Here is a 14336-nt window from a genome sequence, read left to right on the forward strand (position 1 = left end):
TAATGAAATGGACTAAGTGATACACATTTTAGCCAGTAGTCCATAGATATTAATGTACACAGGCATTCATGTGTGTCAAAGGTATAGCTGGGCGAGAACAGAGTGAAAGTCATTGTGAAATAGAACAGAAAATAACTGAATTTCAACTGTTGTCAGGGAGAGATCAGGCAAACCAATGCAGCTCCTGGTAATTCATAAAACCTCTGGAAATGGAACTGTCTCAGAAGCCATTTCTGTGATAGAGAAGGAATAATTTGGTGAATATTTTCAAGGTGGAGGGAAATATTTTGAAGATGGCAGGCACATGGCTTTACTGTTGGTCGAAGGGCCCCAGGCAGAGGTGATGAGATGCAAAGCTTTGGGCAGGGATGCCCCAAACCAAGGACAAACAAGGAGTGCTCATGAGCTGGATATGGTGGTGCATACCTATAATCCCAGTGCTTAGGAAGGAGGCTGAGGCAGGAGGATCACAAGTTCAAGCCAGTCTGGGCAATTTAGCAAGAACTTGTTTCAAAAAACAAACAATAACAACAACAACAAAGAAAAGAATTGGGGATAGAGCTTAGTGGGTAACGTGTCCCTGAGTTAAATTCCCAGTACCTGGGGAAACAAGTGATCATGAGGGTCAAGAGTTGTAACCCTAGTGATCAATCTAGCTACAAAAATTTGGAAACTGAGTCAATGGCTGAAATGCAAAAGGAGGTCATCCTGGAAGAAAGCCAGAGTTAAAGTGGTGGACAGCGCCCACGGCTCCCACAGCAAAGCAACCCATTTTTATGAAATGTATTTTGAAACAAAGGTGATGTGTCACCTCTGTTCACAAGGTTCCCCAGTGAACCCACCCAAATCCTGACAGATTTGTACTCATACGTTTTCCTCATTTCAAATGAATCCTCTGTGATAACTCTGATACCCTATCTATCAACAGAAAGGAAGCAGAGGACACAGCAAAGCTAATTCTTCTTTGAACTTCAATAATACTTTAGAGCACAATAATATAATGAATAATATTCGTTAAGCTTTACATCATTGTTGTTATTTATTAAGGAGGCCCAAGTTCATCATTCAGTCTTCCTTAGGCTTCTTTTTTTCCAGCTTATTGCAGCGTATGTGTGTGTATGTGTGTGTGCGCGCGTGCAAATACATGTGTGTATATACACCGAGGAAACACTAACACGAGAAATAAGTTCACCCTGTGAATGGAAAAGGGCACAGATCAGAACTTAGAATGAGCTGCAGCTGCCTCTGTGGCAAATGCATGCTGAACCATTCAATTTTAAGCCTAGAAAGAGAATCAATGTGTGTCTATTAGTCTGTCACCTGACATTGCTGTTTGTATAGGTCAAATACCTTAAATGCTGGCAATTCCACATGGTTCGGCCTGTAGCACAAGACTGGATCCTGCCTCCACCTTTCACTTCGTAATAAAAAGAAGAGAAGCTCAGGGCAGGGGATGTGGCTCAAGCGGTAGTGCGCTCGCGTGGCATGCGTGTGGCCCGGGTTCGATCCTCAGCACCACACGCAAACAAAGATGTTGTGTCTGCCGAGAACTAAAAAATAAATATTAAAAAAAAGAAGAAGAGAAGCTCACAGGTGCTGAGCCCCTGGTGCTTGGTCAAGGGTTTTACCAGAGGCCACGTTAGGAACAGGGCTCAGTTTTACCCTTCATTAGATGGTATCCCCACCATAGCCCATGATCATCTAAGGCTGGAGAGCTCAGGGCACGGATAAATATCATTCATTAAACATCAAACAAATATGTCATCGAAATACCACTAAAATAAATATCAAAACTAGAATCTGATGCCTCCAATCTAATTCCATGGGGCTTATAACCAAAATAACAAAGTGAGAATGGCATTTGCCCTGAGTGAGATACATATTAGATATTAAAAAGAAAAGAAAGAAAAAAAATATATAATAAGTCTATTTCACAGTATTCCATGTGGCCTCCCTCTGTGAGTCTCTTTCTGACATGAGGCTGCTCTTCCTCATTTGAAAGCCCATGAAAGTCCCCTTCCTTCCAACACAGTGATGTCCACATGGGCCACTCTACCCCAATCCCTCTCTCCTCTTCACCCCCTATGATCCCCTCCCTCTCAGGGAAAGACAGGACTGCACGCTCACTCTAAGGCTTTATAACAGAGCTTTGCCAGTTGGTTTTCATCCTGGAGAGACTTCAGTGGGTAACAGAATTACATAATTTAGCCAGGCACCGTGGCGCACGCCTGTGATCCCAGAGGCTTGGGAGGATTTCAAGTTCAAAGCCAGCCTCAGCAACTTAGCAAGGCCCTAAGCAACTCAGCAAGACCCTGTCTCTAAAATTAAAAAAAATTAAAAATTTCTGGGATGTGGTTCAGTGATTAAGCACCTCTGTGTTCAATCTCTGGTACAAGATAAATAAGTAAATAAATAAAATAATTACATTATTTATTACTTTAAATGAATTTTAATTGCTTTGAATTTAATTGAAAAGACTATATGACACATGTAGTTTAAGCCATACATGGATCCATTTTAAATATATATATTTAACCCCTATTCTTTTCCAGAGGGGAAAATTGCTACAATTATTTTTCTAGTGGACCCTTCCAGAAATCTCCTGTATTTTACATGTACACATTATACCTACAGATCTAGATATTCATTTTGGAAATTTCAAATGGGAGAATATTTTATTCTCTTCCTTGCCTTTAAAAAAACATCTTGAAGTTCACTATCAGTCAATATGTTTACCTCATTCTCTATTAAGGGTGGGTGTTTTTGCAGAGTATAAATGTTTGAATTTATTTATCAGTCACCTAGCAATTAGAGAAATGTATAAACATATCATTTTATTATTATAAAATGGTATAATCTATGTGTGTTCCTACATGCATATATGTGCATATATTAATGCCGTAAGGGTGAGATTCATTCCTGCAAGTAGAACTACTTCATGTAGCTTCTACATTGAGAGATGAAAACATTGCTCTTTTTGCATTACCTTCATCCAGAACATTGCAAGGAGATCAATTTTGAAATATAGATATTGTCAAATGGCTGGCTGTCTAGGAGTAGTATCAATACATATTCCCACCAGCATCTGAAGTGGTGCTGATTCTGAATCCTCCAAATTCCACTCTCAACTCAGGAGCAGTCACATAACAGGCCTAGCTCTGGGGTCGGGCAGGGAGTTCAGATTCTGCAGCCAGACTTCTTGGGTTCAAATCCTTGAGCCATTACCCATTCAATCTACAGTTGGGTTAAATAGACAAAACCTGTAATTTTTTTTTTCTTTCCTTGATATTATCTGGGAAGACCATTAGTATCTACCTCGTAGAGTCTTGTTAAGGATTTAAACATATACAAAGCACAAAAGAATCTTGCTGGGTACACACTGAAGCACTCAGGTTGTTAGTTCTTCAAACTAAAACTTCTTCATTTTCATTGAATTTTTTTTTTAACATGAGTCTTAGGCTAAGCAGTACTATCCATGATCTCGCAGGGTTGGTGTACCGTTTACATTTGATTTTAAGAGACTTTACACTTAATAGGTAACTGTAAGAGTTGGAGAAAATAAAATGTTTTAATCCATCCTGCTGAGCTGAGGAGAGTCTCAGTGCTGCGGCTTTATTTTCGTTTCTTCAATGTGTAAGCAAGGCGAACATCATTTCATACATTTAGAAATCATTTCTTGGTCTGGGCTGCTCATTAACATTTCTCATTTTTACATTGCCTTTCCATCCTTATCCTTCAATGTGTAAAGGTACTTTTATAGATAAGGAAATTAACAATGTTGTGTCCATTAAAATCTCATTTCCCAATCCTGGATTGATATCTATGGTGGCATTTTTTCATGTAGTATTTTTCTAGAAAGATAATTTATTTGTCTATTCAGTGTGATCTGGGTTTGCATTTTTCTTAAAAATATGTGCTCACTCCAATACTGTAAAGGCAAACTTTCTCCCAGAATCCTCTGAGACTGTCTCTATGGATGCCTTACTTTATATCTTTAAATATATGCAATATATTTTGATATAAAGAGTGAGGTCAGGGGCTGGGGTTGTGGCTCAGTGGTAGAGAGCTCACCTTGCACATGCAAGGCCCTGGGTTCGATCCTCAGCACCACATAAAAATAAATAAATAAAATAAGATCTTGTGTTCAGCTACAATTAAAAAATAAATGTAAAAATAGAGAAGTGAGCATTATTTTGTTTTCTTTTTGCAGATAACTACTTAATTGTCTTCATATAATATATGAAGTAACTATTTTTCTTATTCATTTAAAATATCATATATTTGACATGTCAGCATACATGTTGTAATTTATTAATGGATACCATATTTTTCTCCACTGTTCTTCATACTAATATTTAGCATCCAAAAATCCAGAATTCAGCTTTATTATATATTTCTCCTGTTTGTAGGACTAATTTCCCTTATTATAATTCTTTATACTAATTGCTTGGCTTATTCTTTTTTAAAATTAATTTTTTAGCTGGGCATGGTGGCACACGCCTGTGATCCCAGAGGCATAGGAGACTGAGGCAGGGAGATCCCAAGTTCTAAGCCAGTCTCAGCAACCTGGTGATGCCCCTAAGCAACTTAACCAGAACACCATAACTATAGCGGCCGTGTTGTATAACAGATCTCTTGAATTTATTCCTCTAATGTAATTGCAATTTTGCATCCTTTTGACCAACATCTCCCCAAACAGCCTCCTCCCTGCCAGCCAGCCCCTGGTAGGCACCACCGGCTTCTCTGCCTCTGAGTTCAACATTTTTTAGATTCTACGTCTAAGTGGGACTGTGCAGTATTTGTTTCTCGGTGCCTGGCTTATTATACATAAGATAATGTCCTTTCTCCATGCTGTCATGAAGGATGGACTTCCTTTTGAAAGGCTCAGAGTATTCTGCCATGTATATATACCACATTTCCTTTCTCTATTCATCCACCAATGACCACTTAGAGGGGCTCTGTTGGCTTCTATGAATAGTGCTGCTACAGACCTGGACTGCAAGTGTCTCTTAGAGTTGCTGCCTCATTTTCTTTGAATGTTTGCCTAGTAGTGGGGTTGCTGGATCATTAGCAAGTTCTATTTTAATTTTTTGAGGAATCTCCATACTGTTTTCTATAATAGGTGCACTAATAGAGATTCCTACCAAGAGTTTCCTTTTCTCCATACCCTCACCACTTGGTATCTTTCTTTTTCTTATTACCGGGGATTGAACTCAGGAGCACTCAACCACTGAGCCACATCCCCAGCTCTATTTATTTGGAGACAGGGTCTCACTAAGTTGCTTAGTGCCTCACTGTTGCTGAGGCTGGTTTTGAACTTTCGATTCTCCTGCTGCAGCCTCCTTAGCTGCTGGGATTATAGGTGTGTACCACCATGCCTGGCTTATTTTTTTCATAAGAACCACTCTAAAAGATGCAAGATGATATCTCACGTAATTTTAATTTGCATTTCCCTGACAGTTATTATTAATTAGAACTTTCACTAACTATATAGAGGGCTATTCTCCCTAAGATAAATTTTATCATGGTAGCCAAAGTTTCTGTGCAGGAAAAAGCCATACTTGTCAATATCTTGGATAAAAGCAGAGTATATACTATACTTCTTTTGAAAGAAAACCGCTTAGGTAAGCAAATAGCTCTGATTTGTCAATGTCACTGAATGAAAAATGAAGGCTGTGACCTCTCAGGAAGTCTGTAGTTGTAGGGTAGTTGTTTTCAGAAAGTTAAATGACTCACAATCGGGAACCTAGAGGGAAATCAAAGGATTCTGCTGGTAAACCAGGCTTCCATTGAGAGAGTCTCCTTCAGGGCCGTGGTGAAGCTTTTCTTAAAGAACCCACAAGGGAGCCTCTTAGTTAGGTTTTCACTGCTGGGACGAAAACACCCAACAAGAACAACTTAGAGCAAAAAAAGCTTATCTGGGCTCATGGTTATAGAGGTTTAGGCCACGGTCAGCCAACTGCTTCCACTGCTCTGAGCCCGAGGTTAGCAGAACATCATGGCAAGATGTTCACCCTTCCCACAGTTACCCTCCAGTCCTTTCAATTTATTAATCCATCAAGTGGACCCATCCACTGATTAGGTCACAGCTCTCACGATCTGATCATCTCACCTCTGAATATTCCTGCTTCAACCCAGGGGATGTGAGTGACCACCTTGTATCCAAGCCACAACAGGGGAGATTTTCACTTATTACCAAGACAAAATGGGACTGAGCTGTTATATGGATTCTAAATGTGACCAAAGAACAGAATCCCTGACAAAACAGAATCTCTCACTGTGAAATTAACCAGTGAGATTCTGGAGTAGCCCTGTCATTCTTAATATCATCCTAAGTGCTTTCAAAAGTTTAGGGCATGGAATAAGGAAGAAGCTGCAAGAGCTTGTCCTTCAAGGGGTTGGGGGTCAATGATGGCATTCCACGGCCATCTTTGATTATCTCATGACACTCATCCACAGTTGCCATTTTGATTTTCCACAAAATTCCTGGGCAATTTATTCATTCAAGAGAACACAAGTGTAAGTTCAAGTTGTTTCTGCTGTGTCTCAAGGTCACAGGTCTACCCGTGGAGCTTATGTGGCCCTGACCCACATCCTTCCCTGCAGGGACTACCTCTGTGCTCCTGGTGCTATCAGGATGCAGAGGGCTCCCCCTCACACTAACTGAACTCAGATGAATAATATTAATCGAAAAATATTAACCCAAGGAGCTTTTTAAAGGTTTTAGCTTGAAAACAGAAAAAAAATGAGTAGTGCTGTGTAGATCATACATTATTAATAGAGCCCACTGACTACTGAAGTAACTTGTTGCATACTTTCTAAAAAATGCTTTCATTGTGCTAAGATAGATGTCATGCGGAGCTTAACATTTCAATCGTTTTCAAGCCTACAGTTCAGTGGCATTAAGTACATTCAGATTATGCATCCGTCACCACCAGCCATCCTCGGAACTCTTTAAATCCTGCAACTGAAACTCAGAGCATGCCTTTTAACAACTCATGAAGTGGGCGACACCCTGTGACGCCCTTCAGTTTCCGGAGCTTGGAAAGGTCACATTGTAGAGGTGTCACTTGATGTGGCACTCCTGGCTTGCACAGACCTACCTCAAAGGAATTTTTAAAGCTTGGGCTGCTTGACCTTAAATGCAGCTTAAGAAACACTTCCCATTCAATGGTTACCACTCACAGGAAAGATTCTGTCATTACTGACGTTCTTTCTCTTTGAGTTTTGCTCTGAGGTAGATTACATATGTTCAGAACTAAAATTTTTGCAGAATGCTTCATCAGGAAAAATGCAAAAAGACTGTTTCTTCACCTTCTTGGAAATCAGGACTTTGGATGCAATGGTGCAAAGATCAGGCATGGAGGTACTGGCAAGCCCAGAAGGCATATAGCTTGATGCCCAGAGTGTTCTTCATAAATAGCAGATGGCATTAGTTTCAATCATGGACAAAATATTTGTTTTTCCCTCTTGCTTCCTATTTAGGAAAAGCCCTTTCCTTCAAGGGAAAAAAAAAATATTGCCTAATCTTGAGTATTCTTTGTATGTGCACAATATACATGGATCTGTTGATAATGCGGTCAGCTTTATACAGACAATATGCCCAACTTGGCGTTAGATGAAGGGAAGGTGATGCGAAGATGTGGAGATATAGAAGGAACAAGCTGCAGTTACTACAGCCAGAAGCAGAATAAACATCAATGAAGACAGGAGATCAAATGATCACCCCTGAGCCTGGAGGAAACAGAGCTCAGGCACTGCACCTGTGTAACAAGACAGGGGCTGGCTCTGTCTGCAGACCTGCTCTCCCTCTGACTCACTGTGTCCATGCCTGTCAGGGGCGCAGGGCTTGCTGGCTACCCAGCCACCCCACCAGCTCCTCTTCTCCCAGGGTCACCTAACTGTTGCCTGGCTCAGAAGATGCACTCATTTGCATTATTGTAGAAGGACAAAGAAGCCACTAAGAGCTTTTCTGTCTGCGTGGTGCTTAGTGCAGCCTCTTCCATCGGGTCCCTGCTCACTCCAACATGATCAGCTCTTCTCTGATCCCCATCTTCATGCTCTTGGATTAGATGACCTCACCTGTGCTCCAATCAGGCCAGACCATCAAGGAGAAAATTCAGACAACTTATGCTTCCAGGGAGGTCCACCAGTGTACTTCAGGAACACACGCATGAGCAGGTATATTTAGATTTCCCAGTTTGGATGGACATACATTTTGAATCCTGGAATGGTTTGGATAAGAGGTATCCCCTCAAAGCTCCTGTGTTGACATAGTAATGTGCAGAGGTAAAATGACTAGATTGTGAAAGCTGTCACCTAATCAGTCCAACTTATTGTGAATGGACTAATTAGGTGGTAACTATAGACAGGTGGGACATGGCTGGAGAAAGTGGGTCAATGGGGGATGTGCCCAGGAAGACTGCAGCTTCCCTGTGGCCCCTTCTCCCTCCCCCCTCCTTTCTGGCCACCATGAGTAGAACAGTGGCCCTCTGCCATGATGTTCTGCTCCACCGTGGGCCAGAGCAATGGAGTTGGCCAACCGTGGACTGAATCTCTGAAGGCATGAGCCCAACTTTTCTCCTCTAATTTGATCTTGTTGGTTATTTGGGTCACAGCATCAAAAAACGGACTAACACAGATACAAAATTCTTTGAAAAGAGAGATATCTACTAAAGAGGATATTATGTGGAATACAAATGAGGGGGGAAAACACTTCTTTTACTAAAACTACTTTTAAAAAATCCTAACATGACTAACATAACTTAACAGTCATGTCTTACACCTAGACACCCTGTCTCCAGTTGCTAACAAAGGGCACCTTCTGAAAAAATGTGATATTAAGTGACTCTGTCATATAGTGATTGTTAGAGTGTACTTAACACAAACTAAGATGGCTGCGATGTCCCTAAGTCATACAGTCCAATGGTTCCACAATCACATACAGCTGTTTTGTCTAAAATTTCATTATGAGGCAAGTGACTGTATTTTCACATAATATTAATTATTATTACTGAAGGACTTAATATCTGTGGATATTACTTGTATTCCAAAGTAAAATGGTGATAAGATGACCAGTACTGAGAAATAATTCGGCTGGATTTTAATACAGATGAAAGGTAATTCTTTGAAACAAAACTTGGGAGAAGATAAAGATAAAACTTGGGAGAAGATAAAGATATCCGATGATATAATTAAAGCAAAACTCATCCTCTTTACCAGAAAGTTTAAAAGTTACAAAACAAACTCACACAATATTATTCAGGGGATACTTTTTTCTTGGCATAAAACATTTTAATGGAGCGAGAGATCCAGAACACAAACAAAACTCCATATACAGTACCAAGAAATAATGAGTCCCACAGGGAAACACACAGCAAAGGAAGAGACACGGATGAAGGATGGATGGGGTGGAAGGGTTGTGTGTATGTGTGTTCGGGCCTTGAATAAAAGAATTTTATGCAGAAGAGAATATTTATCTGAGAAATGAATCGAGGAAGTTATATATGCTAAGTTACCTAGGGAAAGATTTCAAAGGGACTGAACAGATACTACAAAAGACGGACCTCACTTGACACCTTTAAAGAGCATCCAGAAGCACAGTGTAGCACAAAATGTTATGAAGCCAGAGAGAAGCAGTGAATACAGTCAATTTTGCTTCCTTTAATCTACAAAAGTTCTTTCTTAAAAACAACTACAATTGTATGGAACACAAAATCCATGGTCATTTGCAGCAAGAATTGAAGAAAATAAAATTCCACGAATTTTGTAATTGGAAGCCATATGCAATAGTCCAGGGGAGGACTGGGAGGCAAGCCGTAGTGGTAATGGTGGAAGTGATGGAAGCTGACAGACCCCACATATTCTCAAAGGATTTGGGGTTGACAGGATACACTGATGGAGCCAATGTAGGGTGTGCAGGAATAGAGTTCACTGGTGACTCCAAGGATCTTGGCTCAAGCAGCTGGTAAATATGGCAATATTTACTGACAGGTGGATGCCCAGGGGAGATAGGTTTGGTGGTGGGGAGAGTGTGGAAGGCAATAATTTGTGTTTAAGCATGCTCATTTTCTAATTTTTTTTTGACACCCAAACAGAAAAGGAGTTTGATGCTTACAGGGAAAGCTTGAAGCCAAGTGGAAGGATTGGATAAGGATCTGACCATAGCCAATCCCAGCCTGTAGAAAATTTCATAAGGAATTAAAGACTGATCTATTTCTTTACAGGTTTGGTTCTTAAGTCTCACAGAAATAAGTGGAAAATCAACACTAGGGATGATGGCTTGTGGCTGTAACAAAATACCTGAGAAAAAATAACTTAAGGAAAGAAAGATTTATTTTAGCTCACAGCTTCTGAGGTTTCAGACCATGATCACTTGGGTCCACTGATTCTGGGCCTCTGATGAGCAGAAAGAGATGGAGGAAGGGGCTGCAGATGCATGTAATCCCCAGGAGCATATCCTCAAGGACTCACTCCCTCCATCCAGATCCCACCTCCTACAATAATCACCACCTTCAATAGTTCATTCAGCTATGAACCCAACAATGGATTAATCCATTCATGGGGCCAGAATCCTCCTGATCCAATCACTTTTCAAGAGCCAAAGCCTTTGGGGGACATTCCAGATCCAATGCATGACACCTTGACACCTGATTTGTTTCAGATTCAGACTGTTCTTCTTTCAGATTTTAGGAAGGTCCTATACTGCATACACCAAGCATCAGTGACTAGGCGGAAATCTTACACATGGCTATCTCTGCAATAAAACACATGGATATTCCCATTAAGCAGGATAAATAAAGAACATAAACAGCCCCCAAAGTTGGAACATTCAGATTTTGTTGCTATGTGAGTTTGGGTTTTATCATTTTAATCGCTCTGCTTCTAGAATTAGGCACTGCAGAAAAGCAAGTGTGGATCTTTAATAATAGAAAACATTAGTGTAGCTAATGAATAGACCCAGACCCCAAAAATTAAAAATCCATTAAAAAACAGGATAAGGAGAGCATCCAAGAAATACACGAGGTTGGAGAATAAATTTTTAATGTGTCCTTAACATAAAAATAAAATAAATAGGCTTTTTAGAAGAGATCTGGAGACACATTCTGTTTTCCTGCGAGAGGAAGGTTAATGCAATAAATCTAAGGCAAGCACTGCACCCAGGCTGAATCTGTGCTGGAAAAAAATGATAGTAAGTTTACAAAAACATGCAGTTTTCTTTAAGCCATAGTGTAAATAATTTTATACATAAAAACCAAATCTCTTTAAGCTAACTTATTTTAACTCCATTCATGAAATCTAGAATTGTTGCCTAGATAAATGGTGAAAGCTCATATAAGATATGCAATTTATTATTACAGCAGCAATGACAAGACTATATAACAGCCAATATCAACTCATCCTTTTAAGAAAATGATAAACCTAAGACAATCAGTGAATTTTACTTCTCAAAAAGTAACAGAACAGAACACACCAGAAAGGCCACACTCATCAAGAAGATAATCGTGATTCAGCTTATATTTTCCTAGAAGATATTATTAAAGTCTACCAATCTCTTATTTACTAAAAGCAAGAATGGATGACTGAACAAGGAAAAGGTCCCTTGGATGCTGAGGTAGGTGGAGAAACTCAGCTATCTGCAGAGGTATTTCATAATTCAAACGTGAGACCCTCGCTCTTGGCTATTTTACAACTTTCATGAAACTCCTCAGTCTCTCCATCTCTGTATGGCCAGTCCTCTTGCATCTCAGAGCTCATGTTATTCTGCTTTCTAGGACACCTACCTTCATCACTCTGCAGCACTCCAAACACTCTCTTCAAGGCCTGTCTAAGCTCCATTCTGCAGTCCCTGGGGTCTGTGTCTTGTAGGTGAACACCCAATAATCATCTCTAGGCTGGTCTGTGGGTTCCATCTCTTTAACATTAACTTTGGTTCACCCTAAAATTCTGTGCAGTCAGAGTAGGCACTGAATTTATTAAATGGTGACAATTTGTAGGTCAGAGGGATGGAGGAGGAAGGGCGAGCCATGACAAAGCCCTGCCCTCAAACACTTCTTGGATCAAAATGGCAGGAGTAACCAGATCCTCACAGTACCACGGGTCCTAGTTTTAGTGCAACCATGTCCTAGACAAGAGCAGGGCTGGGAGAGACTACTGTCAGTGTGGTTGCTCAAGAAAGGCATCCTGGGAGAGGATGAATCCCACTCATTAATTCAGAAAACATCTGCTGATGTTCTGGTCTCTACATGGAAGAGTTATACTCCATAGAATGCACTTATTTCCTAGAGCCATTAGAACAAAGTACCTCACACAAAGTAACTAAGCTCCTAGAGGCCAAAAGACGGAGCTGACCACAGGGCAACTACCTCTACAAGCACTTGGGAAAGACCTGTTCCACACCTGCCCACCTCCTAGCTTCTGGAGACCTCAGTGTTCCTTGGCTTGTAGACGTCTTACTTCCTCTTCATGGAGGTTTCTCTCCCTCCATGAGTGTCCATCTTTGTGTTCAAATGTCTTCATTTAGGAGGAGTAATTGGATTAAGACCAACCCTACTGACCTCATTTTAATGTGGTTGTAAATAACCAATTTCCAAATAAAGTCACCTTTCAACACACTGTTAGGATTCCAGCATGTGTTTTGGAGAAGCACAAGTCAACCCAAACCAGAGATGCAGAAAGACACTGTGAGTTCAGAGGACGCTCACGCTGTGATGTGCCTTCAGGAAAGGAAACCAGTCACTCCAGTGAAGCTCAGCTCCGCCCACAGGGGATGGGATGGTGGGGACTGGCATTTGGTGCTACTTACACTATTTTGGATTAATACGGACCTTATTCTTCACATTATTTCTCCCTAAGCATATAACCTTTTAGACTAAGAAAAAAAAAAGGGAAACAGAGAAAGAACGGAGGGGAGACAGAAGGTGTTGGTTTTAGAATATCTCTTTTATAGGGAAATCGTGCCCAACCTTTTAAATAGCCTTCATCAATGCAGAGCAAGATTTCAAACACATCTGAGTTACTTCCAAACCTTAGGTACCAAATTATTTTTGCAATATATTTCACTTAGTTAAATACACAATAAGTTAAATATTCACAAAATTAAAACAAAAATTATTCCTCCAAAAAAGGCTTTGAGACATAATCACCAATAGAAATGCCACCACCGTGAGGAAATTCAAAGTTTTCTGGAGGATCTCACTGAGATCTACAGCCTGGAATTTCTCAATGTATCTACATAATAAAGAAAACACGATTTTTCAAGTTCAAAGCCTGTGTTCTTGAACTTGTCCTACATAGACAAACTGCTCATTCATTAAATTTTAAAACTTCAGTATCTTTCAGAAGCATGAGATTAAATCAGAGAAAATGAAAGAATAAATTCAATATACTAATGTGAAATCATGCAGAGGCAATGCTAAAATATATTATTCAACAAAACGAGGAAAATTACATATGATTTGTATTATTCTTAATCTTCCACACTACTTAAGGTATAGTAACAAGAGGCTCTTTCAATATTTTCTTTGAAATAGGCAACCTGCTTTCACATAAATTTTTTTTCAAAGTAATCCTTAAAATCCTTTTTCTCAATAGAAGTATCTTTTGCAAATATCTTTCCCCATTCTCTAGGTTATCTCTTCATCGTTCACTGCTTCCTGTGTTGTATGGAAGCTTCTTAGTCATAATCTGATTTTTCTACTTGTAGTTTTGTTGGTTGTGATTTTGGAGTTTTCTCCAAAATATCCTTGCCCAAACTAATACCCTGATTTAGTTACTATTCAGTGCATAGATGTATCTAACAGACTGTATTTCCTAAATATGTGTAATTGTTATGTGTCAATTGAAAACAAAATAAAAAGTGTACATGAAAACTGTTTCTCTTTATGGGTTTGCAGCAACGAGTAGTGATTCTTATTATTGGAAAACATACCCAGATGTTCTCTTCTCGTTGATATTGCTTCCAGTTCCTCCCACTGTCACTGAACATCAGGAGGTAGCTGGTCACCCAGTCAGAGCTCCCGTATCAGCCCTGGGTGGCCACAGCCGTGACCTCCATTCTCTCTCCAAGGTCAATCTGCAGCCATTGGTATTTATTTGACACAAGTGGGGTCCATCCACCAGCTCCTTTTTTGAGGCAGAAAAAAAGAAGGAGAATGGTAAGGAGGAGGAGGAAATAACTTAGCATACCTGTTCCTGGAGTAGCAAACAGTCAGCTTAGAAGTCTACATAAACTTGAGAAAATCATAGATTCATGTTAGAAAAAAGAAACTGAACGCGGATGAACTCTACATTGTCTTCACATTTAGCTAGATGACTCCTGCCATTCAGGGGGTCCC

General features: G+C 40.0%; 1 pseudogene; it reads right to left on the minus strand.

Annotated features, from left to right (window-relative positions):
• LOC144251427 (contactin-associated protein-like 3) overlaps positions 1 to 14116 on the minus strand; it is a 191908-nt pseudogene extending 177792 nt beyond the window's left edge.
• Between the last annotated feature and the right edge of the window lie 220 nt (positions 14117 to 14336).

Source organism: Urocitellus parryii (genome assembly GCF_045843805.1).
Source record: "Urocitellus parryii isolate mUroPar1 chromosome 13 unlocalized genomic scaffold, mUroPar1.hap1 SUPER_13_unloc_3, whole genome shotgun sequence".
Classification (NCBI taxonomy): domain Eukaryota; kingdom Metazoa; phylum Chordata; class Mammalia; order Rodentia; family Sciuridae; genus Urocitellus; species Urocitellus parryii.